At 40.1% G+C, this 13,637-nt stretch overlaps 1 long non-coding RNA gene across 1 annotated transcript in view; it reads right to left on the bottom strand.

Moving 5' to 3' along the window:
- The window catches only part of LOC115093785, a 65,005-nt gene extending 54,162 nt beyond the window's left edge, over positions 1-10,843 (bottom strand). The window contains exon 1 of the long non-coding RNA XR_003857410.1: positions 4,953-10,843. This is a non-coding gene — a long non-coding RNA (uncharacterized LOC115093785). The remainder of the gene's footprint in view (positions 1-4,952) is intronic.
- Positions 10,844-13,637: the final 2,794 nt, after the last annotated feature.

Here is a 13,637-nt window from a genome sequence, read left to right as displayed (position 1 = left end):
TATGTGAGTTTCATAAGATGGTGCTTTTTCAATGATAGGCTCTGAAATTTGGAATGCTGCTTCACTGAATATTAGCTTAGAGTCAAATTATTTGGAATTTTGTAAGAAAGTGAAAGCATGGCTGTTTCTTTAGAATTACAGTCTATGATGGGGGTGATAATATTCTGTTCCTCAAGCATTGTTAAGAATTTTTATTTTGTTTTAAATTATTTAAAGTTTGCTTTTATTTGTTATTTAATGTTTTTATTGTATTCTGTTTGTACACCTCTGTCATCAGTTCTGGAACCTACATATGCAGTATATAACAACTTGGAAATACATTAATTAAATGTATTTCTTGATTTTTTTTTATTGGCAGTCTACCACCTAAAATCACAGATTACACATTCATCAGAAACTAACATGATTTCTAAGACAGGCATAGATAAGTAGCCTAGTTATTAAAGTAGCAGGCTGAGAACTAAGGAAGTCAGACTTCAAATTTCACTAATAATCCATCAGACCTTAGGCAAGTCATCTCACCCTCCATTGTCTCGGGTACAAACTTGGGCCTGGATTTTCTTTCTTCGCACCAGTTTGTGAATCCCGGCGGTAACAGGGGGCGGCGAAGAGGGGGGCAGGCCTGCGAAAGCCGGCAGCGATCGCACCACCGCAGTGTTATCGCTGCCGGCTTTCGCACCCAATAGCGCCATCGTCCGCCCCGACACTGCCCCAACGACTCCTCTTCCGGTGCCAGTGCCACCCCGACTCCACCCCGATCTAGCTATCGCATGCGAAAAGTCCCTTTTAGCGTGCGATACGCTTACAGAATGACCCCCTTAGAATGCAAGCCTTCTGGGAACAAGACAATACCTACTTTATTTAAATAAACTCACCTTGATCTACCAATGGAAAAGCATGAGCTAAATCTAAAAAAAAAAGTTTAATATTTAAAAATATGCTGTCCAATTATGTGTTTTTACAGGATTGTTCTGGGAAGGGTCACGGTGGCCTCATCATCATTGTCGAGTTTAATTATCACAATTTATTATCAGTTATCATCTCATTTGTTTTGAGATGACATGTTAGGTTATGATATGCTATGTTACGACCCGTTCCACTGTTAATTGTCACCCCTGTTCTTTGTATTGCCCCTGAGCGAATTTTGCAGTTACATTGTAGACCGATGTGATTTGATTTGTATCTTTGACAAGAACACCGGCATAGAAAAGTTAAAAAATAAATAAATAAATAAAAATTTCCAGGGGTGTCCAACGGGACTGATAATTGTGGATGAAGGCACGAGGCTAGCCCAATACCCTTCCACTGGCCTTGTCTCCAAGGATGCTGTATGCATAGATCTCTTTTGATCCAATCATCTCTCTCGTCCCTTTACCTATAGTATGTGCTTCCTATTCAAAATGAAAGGATAGAGGTAGAGAAAGGAGGGGTACTGTGGCAGCACAGTGCATTTTCCAAGTCCCTGTGGCCTGCAGTGCTGCTGACAAATGATAGGCAGAACTCTGGCAGGACAGAAGAGAGGAAGAAATAGCTGACTGGGACAGAGAAATACTTGCAGTACCTGAATGTATTCTGATTTGAAATGCTGAAAAGTGGAATATAAATCAAATAAACAGAATAGTGGATAAAGGGGAGGAGGGTTGGCAAAGGAGAGAAATGAAGAATGCAATGGTGATGGGGAGGAGGAGAGAAATGGGGAAGGTATGGAAGAGAGGAGATGTAGGAGGGAGGGGTGGGGGTTGAGATGAGGGCTTGACAATGAAGGAGAGAAATGAGAGAAAAAAGTAGCAATCTCTGAAGAACTGAAGCTTTGTTAAACAAAAATGCTACAGTGCCAAACATATGCTCCAGTTTTTGAGGTATTTGGGAGTACATGGGTAAAAACAACAAAATATGTTTTTACTCATTCTGAAATTACCTTTAATCTAGTTTCAAGAAACAGAGTTTTTCTCCACTTAGGGACCAATACACAGCCTGCAGCTGAGTGGCCAAGATTATCAGCTAAATTTTAGCGAGCTATTTTAGGATCAATTTCAGCACAACCTTGCCAGATAGGTTGTAGCTGAAACTAAGCTTAACTGTAGACTTAAGTCTGCAATGCTGGCAACCAAGGTTAGCAGGCTAAGATCTTCCTAGGTCCCTGGGACTATCCAAAATCTGAACAGCCAAAATCTAGCCTCTAAATGAAAATAGCTGAATAGATACAGCTGCCTAGCTGGGAGAAATTTCACCCCAGGAATAACTAACTCCATAAATAGGCAACTAGATCCCTTTGAATACTGGCCCCTAATTTTTTAAAATGGAGACCAGAGGAGAAAGGAATCCAGATGTTTTGTTGAGCTCTTCTAAACTTGAAAAAATGTTAACTACGTGCAAAATGGTTTATTGAGACAAAGTGAGCTTTTCAAAATAGTTTTGTCATAGTTGTGTCACACCTGTTTAGGAGAAGTTCATATAATAAGTGACCTCCTACTGGCCACTAGAAGGGAAAAGTATAGGGTGTAAATTCTCCTACTGGCCACTAGAAGGGAAAAGTATAGGGTGTAAATTCTTCCAGCAGTCTCAACAAATATCCTGGTCTTTTGTCTCATGGGAACCTCAGTCCATCTCCAGTATGCTCCTCAGAAGATCAAAACACATTCCACTAGACACTTCCCTTGGGCTTGTAGAAGATCCTCTTCCTAAACCATCCCCTTTGAGGAAAAGAAGAACCCCCTTGTCACTCCACACAATACTCACACCTCCAAAAACCTCCCACCTCTGGAAAGTTCCTAATGATAATAAATAATAATAATATTTATTATCATTAGGAACTTTCCAGAGGTGGGAGGTTTTTGGAGGTGTGAGTATTGTGTGGAGTGACAAGGGGGTTCTTCTTTTCCTCAAAGGGGATGGTTTAGGAAGAGGATCTTCTACAAGCCCAAGGGAAGTGTCTAGTGGAATGTGTTTTGATCTTCTGAGGAGCATACTGGAGATGGACTGAGGTTCCCATGAGACAAAAGACCAGGATATTTGTTGAGACTGCTGGAAGAATTTAGGAGAAGTTCCTTCCAGTACTGACTGTGTGTCAGCTGAGAGAGTAAGGAAACAAGGTCTTAAAGGATACTAGTTCTGCCTGGTAAAGCCATAGTTAGAGAGAGAAAGAATGAGACAAAGAAACACAGAGTGGTTTTCCTTCAGAGGACCTGGAAGAGAGTGAAAATCTGTTGCTGTGAGTACCTGTAGCGGAGTTTTTGCTGGACCTTATTTATTTTTTTCTTTTCTCAGATTAAATTTTCTCTGATCTGGAACCATTTTTGGGGTGTGGACCTGCGTTGTTTCTTGATGAAGTATAAGTCTCCCTTTGGTCTGTGTTTTTCATGAAGTGGGGATTACACATAGGGCTCATAGGGGATCTTAGACTTCTTAACAATCATGGTCAAGCAGGTGGTGTAGTAGACCTGTTAGGTGAAATAATCCACAGGAATGATTGAACAAACCTCTCTGTGGACAGAATATGCTTCTCTGATGATTTTTATTTATGTATTTATTAAAACAAACTTCTATAACACCCAGCTAAGAAAAACAACCCAAAGCAGTACAGCTTTAAGATATCCCTTTATTACTTCATAAGTGAGCTGTGACCTGAGCCAATGATATTTTGAAATGAAAATGAAAAATGTGATGAATGAGCCCATTTTTGTTTTGTTTCAAATGAACCACATTTTTTTTCCCAGAATTAAACATGTGTGAATTTCTTTGTTTTCAGGAAATAGCATGCCCTATTGGAAATTAGGGCTCACTATTAATAAAACAGGCCTCTGGCAGAATCAGGTCTCAGCCTAGATCCACACCAGGACTTGGCCTGATGCCAGATCCCATTATGGAGGCCCAGGCCTAGATCTAGGCCTGAAGGCCAGGTCCTGTCACCAAGTCCTAGGCCCAGGCCAAGACCTTCTTACGTATTCTGTCTTTGATCTTCTTCCATCAAATGAAAATGATGAGGTTTGTCCAGATTATGCATCGCAGTGACTGCACTGTGGTGCCTTCCTCCCAAATGGACAGCACCATTTTGATGTATACCCATTGAAATGCATGGCCATACATCAAAATGGCACCATCTGCTCAGGAGGAAGGCACAGCAGTAGCATCACTGTGGTATGTCCTCTGGGCTAACCATGTCATTTTCATTTGATGGAAGAAGGCTGAAGATAGAAGATGGTGGAAGGCCTGGACCTCCGAACCTCTGGGCCTAGGCTTCAGTGATAGAACCCAGCCATCGGGACAGGATTTGGCATTGATCCTGGGTCTAGGCCCAGCCTCAGTAATGAGTCCTGGCCTTGGTCCAGGCATTGGAATTGGGCCTGAGCCTGGGCCTGGGCTTATGGCTGGACCTCAGCAACAAAACCCGGCTTTCAGGCTTTTCAGTGAGAAGCCAAACCTTGAGCCTGTGCCTAGGCCTGAGCCTTGGTAATGGAACCTGGCCTCAAGCTGTACCCAGTTCTAGGGCCTGGACCTGGGTCTAGGCTCAGGCCTCAGCAATGGGATCTAGTCTTCAGAGTGGGACTAGGCATGGGCCTTGGCAACAAGGATTGGCATTGAGCTGGACCATGGCGTCAGACCTGGATGTCAGCCTGGGTCTTGATGATGGACTCAGCCATAGTCCAGGCCCCAGCATTGGGCCTAGGCCTTGGCCTAGTTCTCAGCAAATGGGATCTGGCCTCAGGTAGGGCTCTAGTGTTGGGCATAGGCCTCAGCAACAGTTCCCAGCCTTGGATCAGGCCCTGATATTGGACCAAGCCCATTTTCTCTTTTATATTGAACTCAGACCACTATAGAGCTGATGGTTCCAAAGTAAAGTCAATGTAATTTTAAGAAAGAGAATTAATTGTTACAGTCCCATCCACAGATACAATCATAGGTAAACGTAGATAATTCTTGATTTACATAAAAAATAGTAGCAAACACTTTACCACCATGAATCTCTTCTGGGGATGCTGCATCATTTCAACTTTACAGATTCACAAGCACTTCCCTGACCACTTCAGTTCACTGCTGAATCCTTGCTTACATCAACTGGTTGGTAGCACTAAAAGTAAACAAAAGTTTCAGAAACAGCCAAGAGATTCCAACATTCAAGATCTGGTTCCTTCAGAACACTAGATTGGAAAATTGAATTTTTCACAGCCACCGATATATAACAGCAGAGGAACTCCATAAGAAAGGACTTTATTGAAGATTGTTCTGCATCTTCCTCTTAGGGGCCACAGAAAGGTCAGTTTAAGAGAAAGCAGGGCAACTGGAATCTTCCATGATGTTATCAGAGCAACTAAGGAGAGATGTTAACTCTTGGGCTCTGCCTTATAGATTCCTGTAAAACATTTTTAAAAAAAGAAACCTAGAGGGATTTTTGCACTATAATTTATACAGGGGCTTGAAGGCACAGAGATTTTTTCACTACACATGGTTACAGATTATTTAGGAGCACATGGGGATACTGCATGAGCACTACAGTTATAGAATATAATAGCAGATTGACATGTTATGTTATAGTTAATATATATTATCTAATAATTCTAAAATAATTTGAGATGTAAACTACTTTCTAAAGGGATTTAAGATTTTGTTCAGTCACCAGCTTCGGTACTGTTGAATGTACAGTAACAGAAACTTGTTTCAGTACCTCCTGCACAGAAAGCCAGGAAGCTCAATAAGTTAGTGGAGCGGAGCACTCCTAAATTATACACTGCACATCTCTTTGGATGTCCAAATCAGTCACCATCTGTAAGACATCTGTGAAAGTATGCAGACTATTCATTCATGTTCTGGAAAAATAACCATTACCTCTGGAGCATCTGCAGAATATATAAACTGGTAACAAGGTAGTGATGTGGGGTCTGTTTTCTGCACAATCTATGCATTTTAATTAAAAAGGTCCTGCACAGTTTCCCAGTTCCACAGATTGCTAAATCTTTAGAAAGGAGCAAGTCCAGGAAGAAATGGGTTTATGTTGATGAATGCATTTGCTTCAAGAGTACTGTGTGAAATATTTGTTTGTATGGTATTAGTTTTAGAGAGCTTTGCATGGAAGATCTGGATTCCAATTCTATGCAGTCTCACATAACAGAAATTATTTACAAATGTTCCCATGTTGGACATGGATCCTGGAGTTATTCTCAATGAGTGCTACATCAGTAACAAACATATAACACATGCAATACTTGAAATAACAAAATAGTGCAAAAGGGAAAATTAGAACAATTCTTTTTCTAACTGTAATATTCATGCAATACATTAATTTGTCATGGCCATTTGCTGAATACAATTGAAATGAATAGGAAAATAGCTTGTGTAGAATACACATTCAGATTTTTCCCTTATGCTTTTTGAATGCTTATTATTTCTGTGTGAGATAGTAAAGACTCAAAGAGAAACTTCATCAGGCTGGCCCGTGATTTTTGAAAATATTCACAATGCCAGCATTGTGCGGGTAGGCAGCATGGTGTGCTGCCTGGAAAGTGTTTGTGTGCCACATGGTGGCACATTTGCTATCACCTAGACTACATGAAAACAAGTATCAACACCTTGAAGTCCCTAGCATGCTGTGAGATAGATTGGGTCTGAAGAGATTCTTTAAGAGGAACAGGAATTTTATGCCCTGAGGACATAATGGGTAGGTAGGTATATGTATGCGTAATGACATTAAAAGTATAAATGGAAAAAGGTTTAAATGATGAATAATGCACTCATCTTTGAAAATATATGTGGATTTATTATCAGTACAAGTATAATAGGTTACGCATTGAAATAACCTTTTTCACCCTCTTAACTGAATGAAAAAAAGTTCTCATAGACAAATGAGGTACCAGATAATGTATTGATTTATTTTATAATTTGCTTTTATTATTATGTTTAAAAAAACATTAAAGCTAAACAAAAATACAATTTCCAATACTAATAAACATCATATTGGAAAGCACCTTCATACTAAGCACTACCGGCTGTTCAAGCCTTCATTGCTTTATCTTTAATCATCGAAAGATACACAAGAGTTTAAATGACCCACTAGGATGTCCAATTGTCTTATCAATACAATCTATTTTGGAACCTTTGTCAGTGATTTTTACAAAAGGCAGTTCAGTCGGCTTATTCATATGATAAAGATACCACACATATGTTGACTAAATTAGATACTATACATCTAAGTAATTCCAATTGCTTTCTTGTAATTCTTGATATTAAATCATTATATACAAACATTCCACAAAAAGAATCTTTTACTATTATTGAAAAGATCTTGGAAAATAGACCTAGACCTCATTGTGAACCAACATTTTTTATTTGCCAGTTAGCAGAAATAGTTTATCTAATAATTATTTTGTTTTCAAGAATATACTTGCAGAAACATGGTGTTATGGGGAACGCTGAGGCGGTCCCATTTCTGAAGATTGTGTACCCTTGGGCCATGATGCGACTGTAGAGGAGCTCCAGTGAAGCGCCGAGGCAGGCGAGGAGTGCCCAGACACAGGTGGACAGGCTGGAGATACAGGACCCTGGCCTCTGCTGAACCTGAACGTATCAGAGAGACCCAGCAATGCAATGCTGGTCTCTGAAGTAGCCCTCCGACCACTCGATAGCCCTTTTGGACCTGCTGTATGGGAACGGAAGATGCGACAGGATGGACAGAGGCTGAGGGCTATAACAAACAGGTTCAGACAAAGACTCAGGATATTTGAAGGAGTGAGACGAGACTCTTGAAGGATTGAGACGAGACTCAGGATACTTGAAGAAGTGAGACAAGATTCAGGTTGCTTGAAGATTCAAATGAGGTTCAGGATAATGGAGAGTACTGAGTAGGTACTGCTACACAGCACACCTACACAGCCAATCAAGGCAGGTCGCAGACCACGCGGACAATGAAGCAGGCTCCAGTCTCAGGACAAGAAGAAAACTCTGGCGAGGCCTGTACCAAGACGTGCCCTCCAAAGCCAATGAAGGCAAGGCACGGGACACTCAGGAACGGAACAGGATTAGGCAGAGTTCTTAGTCATGGACAGAGGGAGACGCAAGGGACTCCGAATACCCGGACAGGATTCAGGATTAGGAGTAGGACCTCAGAGCAAGGAACTCCGAGATGGGACTCAGAGCAAGGAACACAGAGACGGGGCTTAATGCAAGGAACTCGAAGCTTGGAACCTGAAGCTTGGAGGATTAAAAGCTGGGATCTTCTGGGGACTTGCGCTGCTGAGGAGAAGGACATCTGGAATAAAAGAAGTCATCTAGGACATCAGGAGATTTGAAGAGAAGGACAACAGGAACATCAGGATGTCTGGGACCACCGAGACAGAGACAGAGGATAAGAGGAGACCATGATGAAGACATAGAATTCCAACATGGAACAGAGTGCCTAGGAGAAGCTGGAATGAAGAGAAGTCCTAAGGAGGACTGGCTCCTTGTGAAGGCCATGAAGCAATGAAGACAGGCCCTTCTTATAGGGCTGAAGAGAAATACCCATGATGAGGTTATCAGGTGGGGCCACAGGGCCACTCCCACGCTGCCCTTAAGGAGGCGCGGCTGCGCACCTAAGAAGGAGGGACCAGGGACAGCAGCCATGCTGCAGATCGGAGCAGGAGCAGCACTAGGCCGTGAAGCCAGGCCCTATGTCAGAGGCGGCTCCAGCAGTGGAAATGGCAGCCGGGGGCGGCTCCAGCCACTGAGGAAACACCGGCGTTGGTGGCCTCCGGGCCTCAAAGAGAAAGAGGATGTCAGCAGCTCCTGCTGCGAAGAGGAATGCTTCAGGGTGGCCTCCTGGCCGCAGGGTGGAGAAGTGATGATGGGGTTCCCTGCCGCTGTGCGGCAGCAGGAACATCAGCAGTCTCCGGGCCGTGTGGGAACACCGTTGGCGGCTTCCTGGCCGCAAGGGCAGCACCCGAGCGGCTCCAGCCACAGGAAGAGAGCGTCGGCGGCCTCCGGGCCGCGGAAGAAGGGGAAAAAAGTGGTGAGAGGATACCCATGGCTCCGGCCGTGGGTAGAATCATAACACATGGTATAGCGATGGGTTCCTCAATGGCCCCTAGAGTGGCCAATCTGAATGTTACACAATTTGAGGAAAATCTGTTGTATCCCACTCTGATGTTTAAGAAAAATATTCTTGGATGGTCTAGATATATAGATATTTTTTTCTTGTGGTCAGCTACGATAGAGGAGTTACAAGATTTTCTAATTTGGCTTAACTCCCTAGATTCTCATCTACAATTTTCCATGACCTATCATTAGGATCATTTATTGTTTTTAGACATAATGATTTACAAAAATAATAAACTATGTGCTACAATATTCTGTAAACCTACCGACTGTAATAATTTCCTTCGATTCGATAGTTTTCATCCTTATTCATTACATTCGAATCTACCAGTGGGACAATTCCTTTGCTTACATAGATTGTACTCTAAAAAAGATTATTTTATTCAGCAAGCTAACGACCTATGCCAAAGATTTCTACAGAGAGGGTACCCTATGTGGATTTTAAAACCCGCTTATAAAAGAGTGCTAAATGCATATAGATATTGGCTTCTTCTTGTTAAAGACAAAGAAAAAGAATAACACTCTCAGCTGGTTTGCACTATATGATTTTCTAATAAATCTCAAGAGCTAATGTCTATTATACTTAGAAATTGGCATGTTCTACAACTACATTCGATTTTTTTCAACATTGCCTTTAATTGCTTTTTCATGAGGTAGAAATCTAAGAGATATACTAGTTAAATCAAGATTTGATGGGTCAGCTGGTACCAGTACTTTAGACTTGGGTCATTTTCTGTTTGGTCAATGTTCTTTATGTGGTACTGCTAAACAAATATCTTCATAGAAAGATTCTGCTTCGGACCGGGTGTTCTATTTAAAAGGACATACAGACTGTATATCTAAGAACATGGTTTATGCAATTTTTTGCCCGTGTAATTTACTGTATATTGGACGCACTAAGCAAAGGATAAAAACACTCCTTTTGGAACATAAAAGTTGTCTTCACACAAAAAATTATAGGAACCAATAGTTAATCATTGTCTTGAAAAATCGCATCTGTTCTCAGATTTACAATGGTGGGACATTGAACAAATATCAAACACCAGTGGTGAATCAAATCTCGATCATAGGCTCAATTTAAGAGAACAATTTTGGATTTTTACTGTGAATTCTGTGTCTCCATTTGGAGACAGAGATTGATTGGTATTCATTGATTTAAAATCCTCTAAAAAAAATTTTCATAGCAACCTATGATGTCATGTTTACTGTTTATTATCAACCAATGAAAAATTATATTTTTGGGAGGTGTGTATAAATAGGTGTAGAATTTCCAGGGTTAGGTCAGAACCCGTGGAAATGATGAAGCCTTGAAATATGGTGCATATGCCTTGTTGCTTGCTGAGCTAAGTGCTAGTTTTCTTTCTAATACATTTTTTTGTATTTCAGTATTTGGCACCGAGTGTTATCCCCTGAAGCAGAGACTCGTCTTGAAACATAGCACATGTCGGGATTGATGTGAACAGGACTATTGTGAATTGCCATGTCGGATATTTGGTGTTATTTAAAGAACTGACTTACAAAGATAAGTGTTTTTATGTGCATACAAATTTTTTTAAAGTCTCTTAAATGATTGCATTTCAGGACCAATGATTAAAGATAAAGCAATGAAGGCTGGAACCGCCGGTAGTGCCTAGTATGAAGGTCCTCTCCATATGATGTTTATTAGTATTGGAAACTGTATTTTTGTTTGGCTGTAATATTACGATAGCATGTGTGTCTCTTAGGGTGTTTTACTAACTTAAAATAACATTAAAACATAAGAAAAACCCTTTAAAAAAAAAAGCATAATAAAAGAAAGACCCCACCACCAACAACAACCAATCTTTATCTATAAAGGTTTTAAATCCAATAGGCAGTATAGAAAATCCAGAGTCTACAAGAAGGTAGAAAGAGAGAATCAAGTAAGAATTTCACTCTCAACTGCTGGATCACATAAACAAGAAATAAAATCTGCCAAATCAAGAAAGCAAGCAAAACATTTACTAAATCATTATCAATAATATCATGATTAATCTGAGTCAGATTCTTCCTCAACAAGCAATACTTCTTTCTGGTCATACACTTTCTTCTCCAAAAAAAAGATTGTACATTATCATAAATCAGTGGAAATATAATTTGTCACCAGTCATCACAAACAGCTTTGCAAGGATCTATATAGAAATCGCATAGCCTATAGTATAAAATTATTGGCAAAATAAATTAATCTTTTTTGGAGGCCTTTGAGTTAATCTTGGCAAATCTGTTAGAATATTATGTCTATGCTGTTCATTTTTCAGAAACTTTGTTTTTTTCTCATTGATGACTTGATAAGATCCTTATCAGATTCAGTGTAAAATTCTGTAATTAGAGTAAAGCCCTTAGAGGAAATATTTTGATCTCATTCCAATTGCTGATTGGCCATAGTTAAAGAATGAATGATAGGGATATTATATACTTTATCTATAGGCAACAAATCATCATACTGATAATCTAAGATTCTTGCTAATAAGGCTGGTATTTTTTCATGGACTGAACTAGTGAAATCATCTTCAACTTTTTCTGGCAGATTGATCAGGTGAATATTTTTTGAATGAACTTTATTAAGAATCATCTCATTCTGTTGCTGTAAAATTGCATTTCTCTTGATTAAAGCCCTGATCATTGCCTTAATGGATTCAGATTGACTATTGATCTTAATTGAATCCTGCTGCAAAAGCTTCACATCATCTTGTAAACACTATATAACAGTAAAAAAAAGAAACCCCTGAAATTTACAGTCAGATCTAACCCCTTATTTATGCTTTTCTCTTTTCCAACTTTTCGCCTGTCCAGCTTTTCTGACATTGCTGCTTGGCTAAGGCTGAGAATTTTCTTTTACTTTTCTTTTAATTTTGCCACTATATATTACTTTTATTTCTGCTGTTTTTGATTATGCCTTTCTGTATTGCTAGACTTCTTAAATTCTTCATTTTTTCTAGGTGCTATAAGATTAAGAATTTTTCATTGTCTTTTTTTTTAATTTTGCCAATCTATATTACTTTAATTTTTGTTGTTTGATTTTGTCTCTGTGTGTTGTTGGATTATTGAAATTCTTCATTTTTCCTAGGTGCTAGTAGTTTAATAATATTTTGCTAGTCTCTATTTTAAATTCTCTCTGTTTTTTAAAGGGAGAAATAAAGAAACTTTTACCTACAAGAGTTTTATTTTATTTATTTATTTATTTATAAAATATTTGTATTCTGCAAACATTACCAAACAAGTTGTTCGAAGCAGATCACAACTTACAAAAAGCAATCAAAATATATCAACAAAATAAACATCATAAAAATAATTTAAAAGCATTTTTAAACAAATAACTTTTAAGTCTTTTCCTAAAAGATTAATAATCATCAATCAAGTGCAATTCCAAGGAATAGAATTCCACAGGCTGGGAGCTATTTGCGAAAAGGCCCACTTAAAGGTTTGGGAAGTTGGTCAGGCCTGGTGCCTGAATGGCCAAAGTAATATGGTGCCAGGCACACGCTAAAAGCAGGCCAAATGAAGTTGAGGGGGGGATTGGGTTGATTAGGGGAGGGGGCTGGATGAGCATTTGGACTGGATTTATAGTCCGTCGGGTAGCCAGGGTTAGATTAATTTTAAACTTCTCAAGTTTTGAGCTGATTGGCTCTGAGGGCACTAAGCCTCCAGGGAAGGGGGAGAGTTAGGGGTTTCTGGGTTTAGCAATGGCGCATCCCTGCAGTTACCTTTCCGTTGCTGCCATGGTCACTTCCCACCCACCCGCCCTTACTTTACTTCAATTGTTATTTTGGGTTCTGTTTTGTCGCAGCAGGAGGGGTTAGAGGCGGGTTGCTCGAGCTGATTGATGCTTCAGCATTTACTCTGTTTTCTGCTGAATTGACTGCAGTCCTGTCTCGACTTATAAGGACAACTGGGCACAGTTGTCTCCATAGGACTCCTTGCTGGGGGGTGGCGGGGGTCGTGGTAATGAGTGTAAGTCATATAGGATCATGCTGGCCAGGTGGCTGGTGGTGATCATCTTGCTGGGTGGTGGCAAATGGTTACTGGGAGTTCCTTAAGTTGGTGTTTTGGGAACTCGGGCACCTGTTTGTTTTATATACTAAAGCTGCGGCCTGTTTGATTCCAACTTGTTAGTGTTTTTATTGGAGGTTTGTAAGAGGGTAGTTGCAGAAGAAGTGTATGTCCTGGCTACCTATATTATATTTAAGAGACATCTCCTTACTGCCAGGAATGGATAGTAACTGCAGATTTACCGATTGCAGGTTTCATTGAGAACAATGTAGTTGCACTAAGAATTTCATATAGGCAGAGAATTCTCCATAAAGGATTCAGTGGACCAATGTTAGAATCTTAAAATGAACTTGAATTTCAACCAGTAACCAATGCAACTGCATCAGAACTGGTAAAATATGAGTAGACAAAGGGGAGCTGGTAATAACCCATGCAGCTGCATTCATTAGGATCCGCAAAGCCCTCAAATGGCATTTCAGAAGGGCAATAAAGTTATTTATTCCCTCCCATCTCCCACCCACTGCTAGGGTTTTTTCTTCTTAAATAGTACCAAGAACTTAGTTAAC

This window comes from Rhinatrema bivittatum, chromosome 6 (assembly GCF_901001135.1).
Source record: "Rhinatrema bivittatum chromosome 6, aRhiBiv1.1, whole genome shotgun sequence".
In the NCBI taxonomy this organism is placed as follows: domain Eukaryota; kingdom Metazoa; phylum Chordata; class Amphibia; order Gymnophiona; family Rhinatrematidae; genus Rhinatrema; species Rhinatrema bivittatum.
The sequence above is the reverse complement of the archived record's forward strand: the minus strand, read 5'-3'. Positions and strand labels throughout refer to the sequence as shown.